This window comes from Macaca nemestrina, chromosome 11 (assembly GCF_043159975.1).
Source record: "Macaca nemestrina isolate mMacNem1 chromosome 11, mMacNem.hap1, whole genome shotgun sequence".
NCBI classification, from domain to species: domain Eukaryota; kingdom Metazoa; phylum Chordata; class Mammalia; order Primates; family Cercopithecidae; genus Macaca; species Macaca nemestrina.
Genome location: NC_092135.1, coordinates 100438091 through 100461276, shown reverse-complemented (window position 1 = coordinate 100461276; position 23186 = coordinate 100438091). Strand labels below are relative to the sequence as shown.

The 23186-nt window shown below is 40.9% G+C and overlaps 1 protein-coding gene and 1 long non-coding RNA gene across 4 annotated transcripts in view; both read right to left on the bottom strand.

Annotated features, from left to right (window-relative positions):
• Positions 1-23186, bottom strand: part of LOC105468076 (bone morphogenetic protein receptor type 2) — a 210383-nt gene that overhangs the window by 121567 nt on the left and 65630 nt on the right. The gene's annotated exons all lie outside the window — the stretch shown is intronic.
• The window catches only part of LOC139357191 (uncharacterized), a 42190-nt gene continuing 33174 nt past the window's right edge, over positions 14171-23186 (bottom strand). Inside the window, exon 2 of the long non-coding RNA XR_011609983.1 lies at positions 14171-23151. This is a non-coding gene — a long non-coding RNA (uncharacterized lncRNA). The remainder of the gene's footprint in view (positions 23152-23186) is intronic.

The window sequence follows — 23186 nt, the reverse complement described above, 5'->3', positions numbered from 1 at the left end:
GCATTCTACGTCTAGCTAAAGGATTGTAAATGCACCAATCAGCAATCTGTAAAATGGACCAATCAGCACCCTGTAAAATGGACCAATCAGCTCTCTGTAAACTGGACCAATCAGCAGAATGTGGGCGGGGCCAAATAAGGGAATAAAAGCTGGTCACCCCAGCCAGGAGTGGCCACCCGCTTGGGTCCCCTTCCACAGTGTGGAAGCTTTGTTCTTTCACTCTTCACAATAAATCTTGCTGCTGCCCACTTTTTGGGTCCGTACCACCTTCAAGAGCTGTAACACTTGCCGTGAAGATCTGCGGCTTCACTCCTGAAGTCAGCAAGACCAGGAACCCACCAGAAGGAAAAAACCCCAGACACATCTGAACATCTGATGGAACAAACTCTGGATGCGCCACCTTTAAGAGCTGTAACACGGCGAGGTTTGTGGCTTCATTCTTGAAGTCAGCAAGACCAAGAACCCATCAGAAGGAATAAATTCCAGACACAAGGTGATCTGTCTGACTCGGGTTCCCAAAGTGCTGGGATGACAGGCGTGAGCCACTGCACCCAGCCAACTTTATTTTTTATAATATGGTCTATTCCAACAAGAACAGAACAAATTAAATGGGGGGGGATCTTATTACTGCAATAAAACATGACACAACAAAGTACTGAAATGGGAACAAAGGAACAGCTCCTCAAAGTAACATGAGACATAAAAATTTCATTTTGCTACAATGCAAAAGGTCTTTCATATTACCAATCTATCAAGATTTCCTTTTTATTTTCCCATCACACTAAATATAGAAAGGCTTTTTCAGCGTGGCATACTGACTCACGTCTGTAATCCCAGTGACACGTAGCTGAGTAAGAAAGACTGCTTGAGGCCAGGACTTTGAGACCAGCCTGGGCAACATACTGAGACCCTGTCTCTACAAAAAATTCAAAAACTGGGCCAGGCATGGTGGCTCATGCCTCTAATCCGAGTACTTAAGGAGACTGAGGAGGGAGGATAACTTGAGGTCAGGAGTTCGAGACCAGCCTGCCCAACATGACAAAACCCTGTCTCTACTAAAAATACAAAAATTAGCCAGGCATGGTGGCACATGCCTGTAATCCCAGCTACTCGGGAGGCTGAGGCACGAGAATCCCTTGAATCCAGGAAGCAGAGGTTGCAGTGAACCGAAATCGTGAAACTGAACTCCAGCCTGGGCAACAGAGTGAGACTCTGTTTAAAAAATAAATAAAATAAAACAAAACAAAATAAAATAAAATTAAAAACTTAGATGTAGCAATGCATACCTGTAGTCCCAACTACTTGGGAGGGTGAGGCAGGAGGATCACTACAGCCTAAGAGTTCAAGGCTACAGTGAGCTAGGATCACACCCCTGCACTCCAGTGAGACTCTCTCTTTTTCAAATTTTATTTTTTGAGACAGGGTCTCACTCTGTCACCCACATTAGAGTGCAGTGGTGTGCTTACAGTTCACTGCAGCCTACTTCAAGTGATCCTCTCACCTCAGCCCCCCAGGTAGCTGGGACTACAGGTGAGCGCCACCACGCCCCGCTCTTTTTAAAATTTTTTGCAGGTTGGGCATGGTGGCTCATGTCTATAATGCTAGCACTTTGGGAGATCGAGGTGGATGGTTCGTTTGAGATCAGGAGTTCATAACCAGCCTGGGCAACATAGTGAAACTCCATCTCTACAAAAAACACACAAAAAATTAGCTGGACATGGTGGCATGCCTGTAATACCAACTACTTGTGGGGCTAAGGCAAGAAGACCACTGAATCCAGGAGGTCAAGGCTGCAGTAAGCCAAGATCACGCCACTGCATTCCAGCCTGGGTGATAAAGTAGGACCCTGTCAAAAAAAAAAAAACCAAAAAAAAAAAAAAACAAAAAAAAAAAACTGTAGCTATGTTGCCCAGGTTGATCTTGGATTCTTGGGCTCAAGTAATCCTTCTGCCTTGGCCTCCCAAAGTGCTGGGGGCGGTGGGGTGGCAAGGAAGGAGGGAAAGAAGGAAGTAAAGAAGGAAGGGAGGAAGGGAGGGGAAAGAAAACGAGAGAGGAGGAGGGAGAGAGTAAAGGAAGGCGGAAGGGGAAGGGGAGGGGGAGGGGAAAGGAGGGAGGGGAAAAGGAAGGGAAGGCAGAGAGGAAGGAGAGAGGGGGGAGAGAGAGACTTCCACTATTCACTTCTGTTTTACTCTATTTTCTCATTGCCTGACTTTTTTTAAACTATTAATCATTATAATCCATCTGTCATTTATTTACATATGTATTGTGTGAAGTGAGATTATAAATTAATTTTTATCCAAAAGCAAACAAATCCATTCCTGTGTGTTAAACTTACATTCACCCCCATCCCCCCGCAACACACAGACAAACCTCATTCTTCCCAAACAAACCAACACCATAGATCTTTTGTTCCTACCTCTGTCACCCATCAGATTACAAGCTTACTTGAAACAAATTACATAATTTATCCAGGTTTTGTTATAAAAAATTTTTTTTTAATTTGTTGAATTAATCTTTAACATTTCATCTCTCTTAATATCTAGGGATTTCTTTACAAGCATATGTGTCACAAATATCTTTATTTCAAAAATAAATTTTCTTATGAAAAAAATAAATAAAATGAGGATACTTTCATCCATCTCTATTCTATGCTTCTAAGTTCAAATTCACTTAGGAAAACCTGCCCTGAGAATTATTTAGCAAGAATTTAAAGCAGTAACCTATCTCTTTTATTTGAAAGGTTAAAATTTTGCTGAGCAAAGTTAAATACTGCAAATGACAAATAATCGAGACTAAGAAAAGAAAGTGAGCAGAGAATAAAACTGTATCTCTTTCTTTAGGGCCATAAAGTTCTCAATGATATGCAGTTTTACACCCCATGGGATATTTGGAGATGTCTGGAGACATTTTTGGTTGTCACAACAACAGGTGGTAGTAGTACTACTAACATTTGTTGGTAGAGGGATGTCAGGGACACTGGCAAAAATCTTACAATGCACATATAGCTCCCCAACATACACACACAGAAATTATCTGGAAAAAAAATTATCTGGTCCAAGATGTCAATGGGCTAAAGTAGGAAAACCCTGCTTTGAAGGAAAATGCAAGATAATATGTCTTCCAATTTAGTGGGCAAATACCAACAGTAAAAGTATCACCTGTTTGGAAATACAAGTAAACACAAAGACATATTCTTTCTTGCACCAATCTTGAAAAGCCTTTTTATGTGTTACATCCAGGAAATTACAACAGCACCTGCACTAGAATGGCTAAATGAAAACAACAAATAGCAAGTGTTGCTGTGGGCGTAGAAAAATTGTGATTTTCAATATTGCTGGTGGAATTATAAAATGGTATAACCACCTTGAAAAAAGATATGAAAGTTTCTCAAAAGGTTAAACAGAGTTGCCGTATGACTCAGCAACTACTTTCCTAGATATATGTATAACCAAGAGAATTGAAAACATGTCTACATAAAAACTTATACACAGGGCCAGGCGTGGTGGCTCATGCCTGTAATCCCAGCACTTTGGGAGGCTGAGGTGGGCGGATCACTTGAGGTCAGAAATTCGAGACCAGCTTGGTCAACATGGTGAAACCCTGTCTCAACAAAAAATACAAAAATTAGCCAGAGATGGTGCTGTGTGCGTATAGCCCCAGCTACGCGGGAGGCTGAGGTGGGAGGATTGCTTGAGCCTGGGAAGCAAAGGTTGCAGTGAGCTGAGATCATGCCACTGCACACCAGCCTGGGGGACAGAGAGAGACCCTGTCTCAAATAAATAAATAAATAAATAAATAAATAAATAGATAAAATTATGTACTCATATGGTATCTCAAAACAATCCTGAGAAAGAAGAACAAAGCTGGAAACATATTACAAACCCATACTAATCAAAACAGTATGGTACTGGCATAAAGACAGACATATAGAACAGAATAGTGTCCAGAAATAAACTCTTGCATATATAGTCAAATGATCTTCAATAAGCATGCCAAGACTACACAATGGAGAAAGGATAATCTCTTCAATAAATGGTGCTGGGGGCCGGGCGCGGTGGCTCAAGCCTGTAATCCCAGCACTTTGGGAGGCCGAGACGGGCGGATCACGAGGACAGGAGATCGAGACCATCCTGGCTAACACGGTGAAACCCTGTCTCTACTAAAAAACTATAAAAAACTAGCCGGGCGAGGTGGCAGGTGCCTGTAGTCTCAGCTACTCGGGAGGCTGAGGCAGGAGAGTGGCGTAAACCCAGGAGGCGGAGCTTGCAGTGAGCTGAGGTCCGGCCACTGCACTCCAGCCTGGGCGACAGAGCAAGACTCCATCTCAAATAAATTAAATAAATAAATAAATAAATGGTGCTGGGAAAACTGGATATCCACATTCCAAAAAAAAAAAAAAAGAAGCTGGACCCTTACACTATATACAAAAATTAACCCAAAATGCAAAATATATTAAAGAACTATGCATAAGACTTGAAACTATAAAACTGCTAGAAGAGGCTGGACATGGTGGCTCACACCTGCAATCTCAGCACTTAGGAGGCCGAGGTGGGCAGATTGCTCAGGAGTTTGAGACCAGCCTGGGCAACGTGGCAAAACCCTGTCTCCACCAAAAAAACACAAAAATCAGTCAGGCATGGTGGTACGTGCCTATGGTCCCAGCTACTCAGGAGGCTGAGGTGGGAGGATTGCTTAAGCCTGGGAGGTCTAGGCTGCAATAAGCCATGATTGCACCATGCACTCCAGCCTGGTGACAGGGTGAGACCCTGTCTCAAAGCAAAACAAAAGCAAACAAAAACCTGTATAAGAAAGCACAGTAGGAAAACTTAATGACACTAGATTTTGTCAATTATTTCACACATAGGACACCAAAAGCACAGGCAACAAAACCAAAATAGACAAAGGGACATCAAATTTCTACACAGAAAAACAATCAATCAACAGAGTGAAAACCTAAGGAATGGAAAAAATTACTTACAAATCAAATATCTGATAAGGGGTTAATATTCAGAATACATAAAGAATTCCTAAAACTTGGTAACCAAAAAACCCTAAATAAACTGATTAAAAAATGGGCAAAGGACTTCAATAGACATTTCTCCAAAGACATACGAATGGTCAACAAGCATATGAAAAGATGCTCAACATCACTAATCATCAGGGAACTAGAAATCACAACCACAAGGTATTACCTCACTACCGACTGGGTGGCCATTATCCAGAAAAACAGGACTGGGCACAGTGGCTCATGCCTATAATCTCATCACTTTGGGAGGCCAAAGTAAGAGGATCACTTGAACCTAGTTGTTTGAGACCGCCTAGGAAACATAGTGAGACCCCCATCACTAGAAAAAAACTAGTTGGGTGCAGTGGCGCACACCTATAGTCTCAGTTACTTGGGACGCTAAGTCAGAAGGACTGCTTGAGCCCAGAAATTTGAGGCTGCAGTGAGCTATGACTGTACCACTGCACTCCAGCCTGGACAGCACAGTGAGACAAAAAGACAGGCGTGGTGGCTCAGACAGGTGTGGTGGCTCATGCCTATAATCCCAGCACTTTGGGAAGCTCTGAGGCAGATGGATCACTTGAGGACAGGAATTCCAGACCAGCCTGGCCAACATGACGAAACCCCGTCTCTACCAAAAATAAAAATAAAAATAAAAAAATTAGCTGGGCATTGTGGCACATGCCTGTAATCCCAGCTACTTGGGAGGCTGATGCAGGAGAATTGCTTGAACCAGGGAGGTGGAGGTTGTACAGAGCCAAGATCACGCCACTGCACTCCAGCCTGGGTGACAGAGCAAGACTCCATCAAGGAAAGGAAAGGAAGGGAGAAGGGAAAAGGGAAAAGGGAAAAGGGAAAGGGAAGGGGAAGGGGAAGGGGAAGGGGAGGGGGAGGAGGAAGGGGAAGGGGAGGGGGAGGGGGAGGGGGGAGAGGAGGGAGGAGGGGAGGGGGAGGGGAGGGGGAGGGTAAGGGAAAAGAAAAAGAAAAGCAAAGTGTGAGGCAGAAAGTAAGTGTTGGTGAATATATAAAGAAATTGGAACCCTTGACCCTTGTGCACTGTTGGTGGGAATGAAAAATGGTGCAGCCGCTATGGAAAACAATATGGAAGTTCCTCAAAAAATTAAAAATACAACTACTACATGATCTAGCAATTCTATTTCTGGGTATATATCTAAAAGAACTGGAAAAAATCTTCAAAAGCTATTTGTACACACACACCCAATATATTAGTCAGCTTGGGCTACTGAATACCAGACTAGATGGTATAAACCTATCTGAGAAATCCAAGAGCCAGGTGCTATCCATCAGTTCCTGGTGAGAGCTCTCTTCATGGCTCACAGATGGCCATGCTGTTGCTGTGTCTTCCTACAGTGTAGAAAAAAGATCTGGTGTCTTCCTCTTCTTATAAAGGAACCAGCCCTATTGGATTAGGCCCCAGCCTTATCTTATTTAACCTTTTATCATCACCTCCTTACAGGCCTTATCTACAAACCCAGTCACATTGGGAGTTAGGGTTTCAATATATGAATTTGAGGAGAACACAATTCAGTCCACAGTACACATGTTCACTGCATTATTATTCACAGCAGCCAAGAGGTGGAAGCAACTTAAATGTGCATCAACAGATGAATGGATAAACAAAATATGGTATATACATACAAGAGAATATTATTCAGTCTTTTAAAAAGAAGTAAATCCTGTCACATGCTACAACAGGGATGAACCTTGAGGAAATTATGCTGAGAGAAATATGCCAGTCACAAAAGATCAAATAATGCATACTTATATAAAGCATCTAAAGCAGTCAAACTCACAGAAACAGAAAGTCAAATGGTGGTTGGTTGCCAGGAGCTAGAGGGAGGGTAAAGTAGGAAGTTGTTTGGTGGATGTAGACTTTCAGTCATGCAGGATAGGGGGATTCTGGGCATCTGTTGCATAACAATGTGCATGTTGTTGATGATATTGTACTATATACTTGAAAACTGTTGGGAAAGTGAATTTTGTTATATGATTTGCCATAGTTTAAAAGAAAAAGAAAGGAAGTGCTGATACACGCTAAAACATGGAAGAACCATGAGGTTAATCACAAGACTATTATAGATTGCAATTTATATAAGACACCAAAAATAGGTGAAAATATTGAAACAGAAAGTAAACTAGTACTTAACTACAGCTGGCATAGGGGAGTGTGTGTGGAGAAGAATTGGGAATAACTGCTAATGAGTACAAGATTTCTTGCTGGGGGACGATAGAAACATATGAGCTAAAAAGTAACAGATCACTGAAATTTGAGGATAACAATTTTAAGATTCACACTAACTCCCTTTGTAACAGGTTAACCCAGATAAAGTACCTGACTCCCCCAAGAAAATATTTCCGTTATCCCACTTTCAATGCATTATATATATATATATATATATATATATATATATATATATAAAATTTTATTTATTTTTTTTTTGAGAGACTAAGTCTCCCTCGTCCCCTAGGCTGGAGTGCAATGGTGTGATCTCGGCTCACTGCAACCTCCACCTCCTGGGTTCAAGCGATTCTCCTGCCTCAGCCTCCCGAGTAGCTAGGATTACAGGCGCCTGCCACCACACCCGGCTAATTTTTGTATTTTTGGTAGAGACGGGGTTTCACCATGTTGGCCGGGCTGGTCTCGAACTCCCGACCTCAGGTGATCCCGTCCGTCTGGCCTCCCTAAGTGCTGGGATTACAGGCGTAAGCCACCGCACCTGGCCGCATTTTACAATTTTTAAATAAGTAAATTAGTGCCAATTCAACCTTAGTGTTTTGAATTTCAAAAAATATATTTACTGCACTCTTACGTTGATCCCTGCTTTCCCTTCAAAGTAGAAGAGAGAAAATAAGGGAAGAAAACTTTGAAAGACCAGTATTAGGAATATTTTCTTAGGCCGGGTGCGGTGGCTCACGCCTGTAATCCCAGCACTTTGGGAGGCTGAGGCTGGAGGATCACGAGGTCAGGAGATCAAGACCATCCTGGCTAACACGATGAAACCTGTCTCTACTAAAAATACAAAAAAATTAGCCAGGCGTGGTGGTGGGCGCCTGTAGTCCTAGCTACTCGGGAGGCTGAGGCAGGAGAATGGCGTGAACCTGGGAGGGGAGCTTGCAGTGAGCCGAGATTGCGCCACTGCACTCCAGTCTGGGCGATACAGCGAGACTCCGTCTCAAAAAAAAAAGAATATTTTCTTAATCCTAGCACTTTGGGAGGCCGAGGCGGGCAGATTGCCTTAGCTCAGGAGTTCGAGACCAGCCTGGGCAATACAGTGAAATCCCATCTCTACTAAAATACAAAAAATTAGCCAGGCGTGGTGCCGTGCGCCTGTAGTCCAAGCTACTGGGGAGGCTGAGGAAGGTGATTTGCTTGAACCCAGGAGGCAGAGGTTGCAGTGAGCCGAGATCATGCCACTGCACTCCAGCCTGGGTGACAGAGCAAGTCTCTGTCTCCAAGAAAAAAAAAAAAAAAAAAAGAATATTTTCTATGTGGGAAAGCAAATAAATAAATACTAGTCAATGTGTATTTAATGTCTTCATAAATATACAACACCATTTCATGATTAACTAGGAGTAGAAATGATCATTCTCAATGTGATAAATGCATCTATGAAAAACCCACAACTAACATCCACACTTAATTTAATGGTGAAAAACTGAAAACTTTTCCTTCGAAGATCAGGAACAAGACAAAAATGTTGGCTTCCTCACGCCTATCCAAACTTGTACTGGAGATTCTTCCAGCCAGGGAAAGTAGACAAAAAGTAAAAATAAAGAAAGAAAAAGAACAATGAAATTAAAGACATACAGATTAGAAAGGAAGAAGTAAAGTCATATCTGTTTGAAGATGGCATGGTCTTGTATTCTGCAATGTTGTTGAACTTTTATTAGTTCTAGTAATTTTTTGTAGGTTCCTTAGGATTTGCATATAAACAAATCCTAAGGATTTTTTTCTTTTTTTTTTTGAGACGGAGTCTCGCTCTGTCGCCCAGGCTGGAGTGCAGTGGCTGGATCTCAGCTCACTGCAAGCTCGGTCTCCTGGGTTTATGCCATTCTCCTGCCTCAGCCTCCTGAGTAGCTGGGACTACAGCGCCCACCACCTCGCCCGGCTAGTTTTTTTGTATTCTTTAGTAGAGACGGGGTTTCACCGTGTTAGTCAGGATGGTCTCGATCTCCTGACCTTGTGATCCGCCCGTCTCGGCCTCCCAAAGTGCTGGGATTACAGGCTTGAGCCACCGCGCCTGGCCCTAAGGATTTGTTTATATGCAAATTCTAAGGAACCTATAAAATCCAAATTTGCTTGTATATAAGCAAATCCTAAGGAACCTACAAAAAAATTACTAGAGCTAATAAAAGTTCAACAACATTGCAGAATACATCAATATATAAAAATCAATTGTATGTCTGTACACTAGCAATGAGCAATCCAAATGTGAAATTAAGTAAATGAGCCCATTTACAATAGCATCAAACAAACAAAATTATTAGGAATAAATGTAACAAAAGAAGTGCAAGATTTACACAATGAAAACTGCAAAACATCACTGAAAAAAATGTAAACTTATCTAAACAAATGAAGAGACATCCCATGCTCACTGATTATAAGACTTAATATTTATTGTTAAGATGGCAATACTCCCCAAATTTATCTATATATTCAATACAATCTCTTTCAAACACCAGCTGCCTTTCTAGTAGAAACTGACAAGCTGCTGCTTTATATGGAAATGCAAGGGATACAAAATAGCCAAAACAATCTTGAAACAGAACAACAAAGTCAGAGGATTCACATTTCCTGATTTCAAAACATAACACAAAGCAACAAATCAAGACTGTAGCACAGTGTGGTACTGAAATAAAGACAGACATATACATCAATGGAATGGAATTGAGAGTTCAGAGATAAACCCTTATATATATGGTGAACTGATTTTTGACAAGGGTGCCAAGACAGTTCAATGGGGAAAAAATTACCCTTTTCAATAAATGATGCTGTGATAACTGGATATCCATGTATAAAAGAATAAAGTTGGATCCCCTACCTTGCATCATAAGCAAAAATTAACTGAAAATGGATCAGAAATGCTAAACGTAATAAAAAAGAAACTACAAATATCTCAGAATAAAACATAGGTATAGATCCTTTATGATCTTGGATTAGGTAACAGCTTCTCAGCTATGACACCAAAAAGCACAACAAAAGGAAAAATAGAATGTCAACAAAATTGAAAATTTTTGTCCTTCAAAACACACCATAAGGAAAGTGAAGACAACTCACAGAATGGGGGAAAAATTTACAAGTCATACACCTAATAAGGTGCTAGTATGCAGAATATTAAAAGAACTTTTATTTATTTATTTATTTATTTATTTATTTATTTATTTATTTATTTATTTTGAGATGGAGTTTTGCTCTTGTTGCCCAGGCTGGAGTGCAAAGGCGCGATCTTGGCTCACCGCAACGTCCACCTCCAAGGTTCAAGCGATTCTCCTGCATCAGCCTCCCGAGTAGCTGGGATTACAGGCATGCACCAGCATGCCTGGCTAATTTTGTATTTTTAGTAGAGGCTAATTTTGTATTTTTAGTACAGGCAGGGTTTCTCCATATTGGTCAGGGTGGTCTTGAACTCCCAACCTCAGGTGATCCGCCCGCCTTTACCTCCCAAAGTGCTGGGATTACAGGCATGAGCCACTGTGCCTGGCCATAAAAAGAACTCTTACAGCTTAACCACCTGACCCAGCAATTTCACTCTTGGGTATATGCAAGAGATATAAAAACATATGTCCACAAAAAAAAACCCTGTACATTAATACTCATAATGGCATTATTCATAACTAAAAAGTGGAAACAACTGCATGTCCCTCAATTGATGAAAGGATAATGGAAATGCAGTATATCCATAATAGAATATTATTGGGCAATAAAAGGAAATGAAGTGCTGGATATATGTTACAACATAGATGAACCCTGAAAACATTATGCTGAGTGAAAGAAGCCAGACACCAAAGACTATGTATTATATGACTCAATTTATAGGATATATCTAGAACAGGCAAATTTGAGACAGGAAGTAGATTAGTGGTTGCCAGAGGCTTGGGGAGGGGGTGAATGAAGAATTACTGCTAATGGATATGGGACTTCTTAGTGGTATAAGAAAAATGTTCTAAAATTGATTGTGATGACAGTTGCACAACTCTGTGGATACGCTAAAAAGCACTGAATTCTGCACTTTAATGGGTGAATTATATGCTATGTAGATTATATCCCAATAAAGCTTTTATAAAAAAGAATATATATATATGAATGGAAACAATTTTACAAAATAACATAAAACAGGTTAAAATTTATTGCAACAACTGAAAATATAAGAAGAGATACAAATGATCAGGTTGAAATTCCTACAGAGGTAAATTTAGAGTTTTTTAGCCGGGCGCAGTGGCTCACACCTGTAATCCCAGCACTTTGGAAGGCAGAGGCGGGTGGACCATGAGGCCAGGAGTTCAAGACCAGCCTGGCCAATATGATGAAACCCTGTCTCTACTAAAAATATAAAAAATAGCTGGGCGTGGTGGCGCCCGCCTGTAATCCCAGCTACTCTGGATCCTGAGGCAGGAGAATCACTTGAACCCGGGAGACAGAGGTTGCAGTGAGCCGAGATCACGTCACCGCACTCCAGAATGGGACCGAGCGAGACTCCGTCTCAAAAAAAAAAAAAAAAAAGTTAATAGAGTTTTTGAAGAAGCCCCACAATAAATGCTAATTGACGAAAAAGAAAAATTTTCCATTTGAAAAAAATGGGAAAGCATGGAAATAAGGAAAAAAAAAGAGATATGGGAGGAACACAATTCCTACTGCAAGGCGAAATATTTTGCAAAGACCTAGTAAAGAATTTTAAAGTCATGTTTCTTGAAAAACTTCCAAGTTTAACAAAGCCAATTCGGGCTGAGGTTATTTTCAGTACCACTGGAAAAATTGTACGAAAAGAATACATCATTTTCTAGGAATAGGATCACATATATAAGTCAGAATTATAAAATATTACTTGGAAAGAACTAGAAGTCAAATTTTCCATAATAAAGCAGGAATTCATTCTACATGTAACATCTCTGACAGACATCTACTTAGATGTTTTCAGGGGTGGCAAGCTCACTAATTCAAAAGATAGGCCATGCATTGTTTAAATTTAAAAAGCTTAGAAGCAAATTAGATATCTTTGTCAAGATAAAACTAAGTTTCCTTTTCTTTTCAGTTTTTGTTTTTTTGGGTTTTTTGAGACAGGGTCTCACTCTACCAATCAGGCTGGAGTGCAGTGGCACAATCAGGGCTCAATGCAGCCTCAATCACCTGAGCTCAGGTGATCTTCCAACCTCAGGCCCCCAAATAGCTGGTACCACAGGCACAGGCTATCAGGCCCAACTAATTTTTTTGTATTATTTTGTAGAGACGGGGTTTCACCATGTTGCCCAGGCTAGTCTCTAACTCCTGGGCTCAAGGGATACGCCCGCCTCAGCCTCCCAAAGTGCTGGGATTACAGGCACAATAAGCCACTTGCCTGACCAAGATAAAACTAAGTTTTCATGAAAATGGCCAGTTTACTATCACTATTACCAGTGATGTACCATTTTATAGTTAACTTAGTATAGAAAGAAATATAGTGTAAGAAATGCTTTTTTGAGTCATGACCAAATGCAAACATAAACACAAAAACTAAAATAAAAATTTCATGGAACAATACTTAAGGCAGTCATGTGTGGCTTAATGACAGAAATACGTTCTAGAAATTTGTTGTTAGGTGACTTCATTGCATGAATATCATAGAGTGTACTTACACAAACCTGGATGATACAGCCTATTACATACCTAGGCTATATGATATAGCTTATTACTCCTAGGCTATCGGCTAGTTGTATAGCTACTCTACTGAATATTGTAGGATGCTGTAACACAATAGTATCTGTGTATCTAAACATAGAAAAAGTAGAGCAAAAATACAGTATGAAAGATAAAATGTGGTATACCTGTATGGGGCACTTACCATGAATGGAGCTTGTAGGACTAGAACTTGCTCTAGGTCAGTGTGTGAGCGGTAAGTGAATGTGAAGGCCTAGGACATTACTGTACCCTACAGTAGACATCATAAACACTATACTTAGACAACATTAGTTTTGTTCTTAAAAATTTTATTTCCTTGATAAATTAACCTTAGATTACTGTAACTTTACTTCATAAAGTTTTTAACTTGTGATTTTTAACTTTTTAAAAACATTTTTACTTACAATAAAACAGCTTTAAACACGAACACATTGTGTAACTGTACAAAAACATGCATGTATATACATATATATATAGAGAGAGAGACAGGATCTGGCTCTGTCTCCCAGGCTGGAGTGCAGTGGCACAATCTCAGCTCACGGCAACCTCCACCTCTTGGGTTCAAGCAATTCTCCTGCCTTAGCCTCCCGAGTAGCTGGGACTACAGGTGCCCACAACCACACCTGGCTAATTTTTTTTTTTTTTTTTTTTTTTGGTCTTTTTTTCAGTAGATACGGGGTTTCACCATCTTGGCCATCTGATCTCAAACTCCTGACCTCAGGTGATCTGCCTGCCTGGGCCTCCCAAAGTGCTGTGATTACAGGCATGAATCACCACACCCAGCCTACCCAGCTTACTTTTGAATTTTTTTGAAGAGAAGGCGTCTCACCATGTTGCCCAGGCTGGTCTGGAACTCCTAAGCTCAAGCGAGCTGACCACCTCAGCCTCCCAAATTGCTGGCGTAAATATATTTTACAGGCGTAAAAATATTTTCTTTCTGTTTTTTGTTTTTTGGTTTTTTTTGGTTTTTTTTTTGAGACGGAGTCTTGCTCTGTCACCAGGCATGAGTGCGGTGGCGCGATCTTGGCTCACTGCAACCTCTGCCTCCCAGGTTCAAGCAATTCTCTTGCCTCAGCCTCCCGAGTAGTTGGGACTACAGGCATGCGCCACCACGCCCAGCTAATTTTTATATTTTTAGTAGAAACGGGGTTTCACCATGTTGGCCAGGATGGTCTAGATCTCTTGACCTCATGATCCGCCCACCTCGGCCTCCCCAAGTGCTGGGATTACAGGCGTGACCACCACGCCCGGCCCAGTATTTTCTTTCTTTATATCCCTATTCTTTAATCTTTTTTCTATTTAAATATTTTTAAGTTTTTTTGTGTGAAAAACTAAGACACAAATACACATTAACCTGGGCCTACACCGGGTCAGACTCATCAATACAACTACCTTCCACTTCTACATTTTGTCCCACTGGAAGGTTTCCAGGAACAATAACATTCATGGAGCTGTCATCTCTTATGAAAACAATGCCTTCTTTTGGAACATCTTCTGGAGGACCTGCCTGAGGCCATTTTGCAGTAAACTTTTTTATTTATAAGTAGAAAGAGTACAATAGTCTAAAATAATGAAAAAGGTATAAATACAGTAAACACATAAACCAGTAACATTTATCATCATTATTAAATATTATGTATTGTAAAAAATGTCATGTGTTATACTTTTACATGACTGGCTGTACAGGTTTGCTTACACCAGCATCATCACCACAAATACTCCAGCAATGAGTTGCATTATGACATCACTAAATGAGAGGAATTTTTCAATTCCACTATTATCTTATAGGACCATCATTGTATATGCACTCATTATCGTTGACCAAAATGTTGTTATGCAGCACATGACTGTTATGTGCAACACACTGTGATATTTCCTATTCTTTTTTGTTTTAATGTTGGTCACAGCTTACAAAACAACTCAGAAGCTGAGAAGACAAAACTTCCCCAAACCACCATGAAAGTACAGATCAAATTAAATTATCTCTTTTGGAATGGAGAAAAAAAAATAGTAAACATGGATTCATTGCTCCCCACCCACAGGCTAGGTTAACTGCAACTGATTTTGCAGTAATTCTCTTTTGCCAAACGACTATACTTTTGATCAAATTAAAATTGACTCCAGGCCAGGTGCGTTGGCTCACGCCTGTAAACCCAACACTCTGGAAAGCTGAGTAGGGCAGATCACTTGAGTTTGAGACCAGCCTGGACAACATGGTAAAAAAACCATCTCTACCAAAAAATACAAAAATTAGCTGGGTGTGGTGGCATGCACCTGTAGTACCAGCTACTTGAAAGGCTGAGGTGGGAGAATCCCTTGAACCCAGGAGGCAGAAGTTGCAGTGGGCCAAGATCGTGCCACTGCACTCCAGCCTGGGCAACAGAGTGAGGCCCTGTCTCTAAATAAATAAATAAAGTTGAGTCCAGCTGCATGTGGTGGTTCACACCTGTATTCCTCACACGTTGGGAGACCAAAGCGGGTATATCACTTGACCTGAGAGTGTGAAACCATGCTGGGCAACATGGTGAAATCCCGTCTTACAAAAAATACAAAAATTAGCTGGGCACGATGGATCATGCCTGTAGTTCCAGCAACTTGGGGGACTGAGGTGGGAGGATCACTTAAGCCCAGGAGGTGGAGGTTGCAGTGAGCAGAGACCACGCCACTGCACTCCAGCCTGGGTGACAGAGCGAGACCCTGTTTCAAAAAATAAATAAATAAATAACAGAAAGTTGACTCCTATTCCTGTGTTCATGATTAAGGAATTTAGTGGGGTGGGCAGGTATGGTGGAGTGATTTCTATTCTCTATACACATATTGTACTGATATGTGTGCATACATACAAAACAATACAGATGGGTGATTACTTATTTCCTAAACTTGATACTTTTATATAATAATTTGTATGTACCTGCTATCTTTGATCACAGCTATAAACTCTGTTTAAAACATATCTACAAATGTTCCTGAGAATAAATACAATCAGTTATCAGTTGGAGAAACACAAGCTCACTTGCAAATAATTTCCCTGAAATTATATTCTGTCTCACAATATGCAACATGGTATCTCCACCTCTATACTACTTTGTCTCAGAAAATAACACATTTCAGTTTTTTTGTTTTTTTTTTTGAGATGGAGTCTTGCTCTGTCGCCCAGGCTGGAGTGCAGTGGCCAGATCTCAGCTCACTGCAAGCTCCGCCTCCCGGGTTTACGCCATTCTCCTGCCTCAGCCTCCTGAATAGCTGGGACTACAGGTGCCTGCCACCTCGCCCAGCTAGTTTTTTGTATTTTTTAGTAGAGATGGGGTTTCATCGTGTTAGCCAGGATGGTCTCGATCTCCTGACCTCGTGATCCGCCCGTTTCGGCCTCCCAAAGTGCTGGGATTACAGGCTTGAGCCACTGCGTCCAGCCTTTTTTTTTTTTTTTTTTTTTTTAAACAGGCTGGAGTGCAATGATGCAATCTCGGCCCACTGCAACCTCCGCCTCCCGGGTTCAAACAACTGTCCTGCCTCAGCCTCCGGAGTAGGTGAGATTATAGACATGCGTCATCATGCCTGGCTAATTTTGTAATTTTAGTAGAGATGGGGTGTCTCCATGTTGGTCAGGCTGGTCTCAAACTCCTGACCTCAGGTAATCCACCCGCTTTGACCTCTCAAAGTGCTGAGATTACAGTTGTGAGCCACCATGCCCGGCAATTATCCCTTCTAATAGGAAAAAAAAAAAAAAGATAATTGACATCACAATTTAAATGCCAAGACATTAATTTAGGGTAAGCCCTGGTCCTAATCAGGAGACTGTTACCCTAAAGAGCATCTCTGCTCTTCCCTCCAAGAGCTGCTAAACTATCCTTTGCTCTACCACAACTACCATAGTTAGATTCTGCCTCTTGTGACCTGACCTTTAGTCTTAATCCTTATTTCAGTGGCCCTAAATCCAAAGCTTTCAAAATTTTATATGTGGACATACACATTCTCTGGTGGGAAATGGCCTTCATCTTTTTTTTTTTTTAGATGGAGTTTTGCTCTTGTTGCCCAGGCTGGAGTGCAATGGTGCGATCTCAGCTCACTGCAACCTCTGCCTCCTGAGTTCAAGAGATTCTCCTGTCTCAGCCTCTCGAGTTGCTGGGACTATAGGTATGTATCACCACCTCCAGTTAATTCTGTATTTTTAGTAGAGACAGGTTTTCACTATGTTGGCCAGGCTAGTCTCGAACTCCTGACCTCGGGTGATCGGCTCGCCTCAGCCTCCCAAAGTGCTGGGATTACAGGCATGAGCCATCACGCTTGGCCTAAGCTTTCATCTTAAAGGAGAACATCTGAAAGCGTGGCAGAAGTTGTAAACAAAGAAACCTGATGAATATCCCTTCATCATCCAGCGGTACAGCTGGCTGTCTAGCAACTATACCATTTCTTCAAAGAAATGAACCATGACTCTAATCCAGTTAAAATCATTGCCACTTCCACCAAGGAACATTTATTAGGTAGAGTATACAATCAATAAAATTCACTATGAAACTAAGAAAAATGAAGCATCAATTCATGCTAAAGAGAGTTAATCTAAAACACAAAAATATCATTCATGATCTAAATTACTACTGAATGCACCACCAGATGATAGGCTATTTGTCTAACTTGATAATATTACAGGTACAGAAAAAACCACTCTGTTTCCTCTCAGGAATTCAGGTGAGCTTGGAGATGTTACTGGATTTTGGCAAGAGTATCAGCTAACTTTGTTCAAAAGACTCTAGATTTTTGAGTAATTCACAGTTGTCTTAAATCCTATTGAGACTTTTAATCATCAATAAAGATAACGATATGGATGACTGTATTAATTTCCTAGAGCTGCTGTAACAACATCATTGAATACTGTCATTTCATTATAACGTTGATGAGAAAAATGATCAATTCCTGGCCAGGGCCACTATCTGCGTGGAGTTTGTCTACCCATGCCTCCCCATGTCTGCGTGGGTTTTCTCAAGGTACTTTAGCTTTCTTGAACATCCCAAAGATGTGCATATTAGGTCAACTGACATGTCAATATGATCCCAGTATAAGTGAGTGTGGACATGTGTGTAGAATGAGCCCTGCAATGGAATGGCGCCCTGTTCAGAGTTGGTTCCCACCTTGCACCCTGATCTGCAAGGATAGACTCCAGTACCCGAGACCCTGATCTGGAATAAGTAACTTGGAAAATGAATGAACGAGTACAAATTGTAAAATACAAATTCATAAAGTATAAGATAATCATACAAATGCACAACAATAAGCAGGACATTATGAAAGCACCCAGGTAACCCATCATATTTGTTTGTTTTTGAATTGCATGGTGGGTAGGAGGTGCTCCTAACAATCTTCACTTTCCAAACATTTATTCCTTTAACTCACCAACACTACAACTGCCATCACTGATTCACCAAAAATTGGGTAATTACCTTGTTTTATTTATTAAACTTTTACTAGTAACTTTTATTACTCTTTCTTAAATGTATGCATAGCTTACATTTTAATATTTGATATTAGAAGTGTTTTGGGTCTTTATTTAGAAGTTTGGTGATGTTTTTGTGACCAGAAATATGCCACAGGAACTTAATTCTTGTTAATATAAATTAGCCTATGGTAAAACTGGTTTTGTTAATGTCATCTCACTTAAAGTCACAGTTTCTAAGAACCTATCCACAACATTAAGCAAGGACTTATTATACTACAAACTAGGTGGCTTACAACAACAGAAATTTATTGTCTCACAGTTTTGGAAGATAGAAGTCCAAAACTAAGGTGATGGCAGGGCCATGCTCCCTCCAAAAACAGAGGGAAGAACCCATCATCAGCTCTTCTAACTTCTAGCTAGCAATCTTTGGTGTTCAATTGGCTTACAGATATATCACTCTAATCTCTGCCTCTGTTGTCACATCACATTTCCTCTTTGTTTCTCTCTTTACTTCTTCTTATAAGGACACCAGTCATATAGGTTTAGGGCCTGCCCTAATTCCCTATGACCTCATCTTAACCTGACTGTATCTACAAAGACCCAATTTCCAAATAAGGCCATGTTCACAGGCACAAGGGATTAGGACTTCAATATCCCTTTTTGATGGACACAATTCAACCCATAACAATTACCTTTTATCTAATAATGATCATTTACAAGTTTATTTCTATATGTAATTAGATATTCACATGTACTTTTTCCTACCAGGATTACAGCACATGATTGTATATTGCTGTATGAAGTGATCCTAACCTTATCACAACCATACCCTCTGCAGAAAAATATCAGCATAGAAAAGGAAGGATTTACCCTATTTTCTAAAAGATTCTTAAATTAAGAAATATTTTAAGAGTGACTAAAGTAGAAACTTGTCAATACATCTTTAATGCTAACAAACCCATATAAACTTCTTAAAAGAGTGACTTTCTAATCCAATTCAATGAACATTTTTTAGTCTAACGTCCATTAGTTACCCCTAAGACAACTGCCCCTAATGTATAGTTATTTGGTATTAATAACCATACATTCTTCCTTGGCTTTTAACCTAATTTTTTAATCCTGATTTTCTTATCTCTCTAGTGACTTTTTAGTTTATTGTGTAAGCCCCTCCACCTATATGGACTTCCTAACTGCTGGTAATATCCGGGGTTCTATTCTGAACTCCTATCTATTCACTCAATATTCCATCCCTAGAAGTCACTGGTTTCATATATCAACAATTCCCTAATGTCCTGCAAATCTCAATCTTATACCATTTTCCTGAGCTCCATACTAGTATATCAAATAATCTTCTAGACTTTTCAACTTGGAATATTCACAACCGTCTCACACTCAGCATTTCCCATATGAATTTGTGGTTTTCCTTCTCTATTCTCCAACCTGTTCCTCCTCTTGTAAGAAGGGGAGGGGTGTTGTGGGAAGGGGAAAGGAAGGAGGGTAACTAAGAAGCAATACAGTGTGAAGGTTAAGGGCATGGACTTTGGACCCAGATTATATGGAGTTAAATACAGCTACTAGTTGTATGACCTTGTAGTTTTAGCAGTTGATATCTCTAAAAACAAAAGTTAAGCCAAGTACTACAATATGATATCACAAGTCTTTACTGCTATACAATCTCTTATCTTCTCCCTGAAATTCTCATCTTCTTGAAAATGTATCACTCAACATGCTCATTTCAACCATTTCTCATGACTTTACATCCACCAGGTCCCACTTTCACCATCTAATTGCCAATTTCCAAAGAAAAAGCATATTACTAATAGCCCTGTGTTAATTTTATCTGTCAACTTAATTAGATGCTCAGATGCCTGGTAAAATACTATTTCTGGGTGTCTCTAGGAGGTATTTCTGGAAAAGCATTTGAATCAATAGCCTGAGTAAAGAAGATTCCCCCCGCATCATGTGGATGGGTATTATTCAATCTGTTGAGGGCTTGAATAGAACAAAAACGTAGAGGAAGGGTAAATTCGCTCTCACTTCTTGAGCTGATCATCAGTCTTCTGCTTTTGAACATCATCAGAGCTAAGGACTTCAGGGCCTAGACCAGTGCCCACCCTCGTTTTCAGGCCTTCAGCCTTGGACTGGGAGTTACACCACTGGTTACCTGGGTTCTGAGGTTTTTGGACTTAGACCAAATTATATCACCAGCTTTCCTGGTCCTCCGGCAGCTTGCAGATGGCATATCATGGGACTTCTTGGCCTCCAAAATCACGTGAGCTAATTCCCGTAATAAATCTCCTCTTATATAAGAGGACTTCAAAAAGTCTATGAAAAAATGAGATTAAAAGATAAAAACAGGCCAGGTGTGGTGGCTTACAACTGTAATCCCAGCACTTTGGGAGGCTGAGGCAGGCAGATTGCTTGAGCCCCGGGAGTTTGAGACCAGCCTGGGCAACATGGCCAAACCCCATCTCTACAAAAAATACAAAAATTAGACAGGTGTGATGGTGTGTACCTGTAGTCCTAGCTACCATGGCGGGGGGGGGGGGGGGGTGAGGGGGGTGTCTGAGGTGGGAGGGTCACTGGGCCCAGGATGTCAAGGCTGCAGTGAGCCATGACCATGCCATGGCGTTGCAACCTGAGACAGGACAGAGCAAGGTCCTGTCTCAAAAAAAATAAAAATAAAAAATAAAAATAAAAATTTTATTTCTCAACATAAGCTCCATCAAGATCAAGACACTTTTGTAAGTGATGATGCCAGCCATTTAGTCCATCCCTAAAGAAGTGAAGGTCCTGGGAACTTAACCATGTCAATGTAATCTTTTTTATATTATTAACTGAAGAAAAATGGGTGCCCTTTAAAGATTTTTTTTTTAAGATTAGGAAACAGCTGGCCGCAGCGGCTCATAGCTATAATCCCAACACTGAGGAGGCTGAGGTGGGAGGATCACTTGAGTCCAGGAGTTTGAGCCCACAGTGGGCAACATAGTGATACCTCATCTCTACAAAAAATAAACAAAATTAGCCAGGCATGGTGGTGCACCTGTAGTCCTAGCTACTCGGGAGGCTGAGGTAGGATGCTCGCTTGAGCCCTGGAGGTCAAGCCAAGATTGTGCCAGCCACTGCACTCCAGCCTGTGTGACAGAGCAAGATGCTGTCTCAAAAACAAACAAACAAACAGATTAGGAAACAAAAAGAAGTCAGAAGAAGCCAAATCAGGACTATATTGATTTTCCATTGAAACTCTTGAAAAATTGCCCGTGTTTGATGACAGGAATGAGCAGGAGCACTGTCATGGTGAAGAAGGACTCTTTAGCAAATCTCTCCCTAGTGTTTTTCTGCTAAAGCCTTGGTTTTCTCAAAACAGTCTCATAATAAGCAGACGTTATCATTCTTTGGCCCTCCAGAAAACCAACAAGCAAAATACCTTGAGCATCCCAAAAAACTGTTGCCATGAACAGTCCACTTTTGCTTTGACTGGACCACTTCCACCTCTTGGTAGCCATTGCTTTAATTATGCCCTATCTTCAGGATATATTGGTAAAGACATGTTTCATCTGTTAGAATTTTTTCAAGAAATGCTTCAGGATCTTGATTCCATTTGTTTAAAAATTCCATTGAAAGCACTGCTTGTCAGTAGCTGATTTGGGTGCAATGGTTTTGGCACCCATTGAGATTAAAGTTTGCCCAAGTTTAATTCTCCAGCCAGAATTGTGTAAGCTGAATCACTTGAGATGTCTGTGATGTTGGCTATTGTTTTTGCTGTTAATCATTTGTCCCCTTCAAATAAGGCACAAACAAGGTTAATTTTTTCCTTGCAAATTTCCCTGCAGTCTGCCACTGCAAGCTTCATCTTTAACACTGTCCTGTCCTTTATTTATTTATTTATTTAGACGGAGTCTCGCTTTGTCACCAGGCTGGAGTGCAGTGGTGCGATCTCGGCTCACTGCAACCTCTGCCTCCTGGTTCAAGCAATTCTCCTGCCTCAGCCTCCCGAGCAGCTGGGGCTACAGGCGCACGCCACCATACCCAGCTAATTTTTATATTTTTAGTAGTGACGAGGTTTCACCATGTTGGCCAGGATGGTCTCGATCTCTTGACCTCGTAATCCGCCCACCTCAGCCTCCCAAAGTGCTGGGATTACAGGCATGAGCCATCATGCCCGGCCTGTCCTTTTTTTTTTTTTTTGAGATGGGAGTCTCGCTCTTGTCACCCAGGATAGAGTGCAGTGGCTTGATCTCCGCTCACTGCAAGCTCTGTCTCCCGGGTTCACAACATTCTCCTGCCTCAGCCTCCCGAGTAGCTGGGACTACAGGCGCCCGCCACCACGCCCGGCTAATTTTTTATATTTTTAATAGAGACGGGATGGTCTCGATCTCCTGACCTCGTGATCCGCCCGCCTCAGCCTCCCAAAGTGCTGGGATTACAGGCGTGAGCCATCACGCCCGGCCTGTCCTATTGTTTTTTAAAATGAGTTATCCATTTGTAAACTGCTGATTTCTTTTGGGCATTGTCCCCATAAACTTTTTGTAAAGCATCAATGATTTCACCATTCTTCCACCAAAGTTTCACTATAAATTTTATGTTTGTTCTTGCTTCAATTTTAGCAGAATTCATGTTGCTTTGATAGGAGCTTTTTTCAAACTGATGTCTTATTCTTCCTTAGTGCCTCAAACTAGATCCTGTTCAAGTTTATTTTGGCACAAAAATTTTTTGAAAAACATGCAGAGTTTTTTCATAATAGGCATTTTCCACAAACTTTCTGAGGTTCCCATGTCTGTCTGTCTGTCTGTCTATCTATCTATCTACCTACCTACCTACCTGCCTACCTATCTACCTACCTACCTACCTACCTA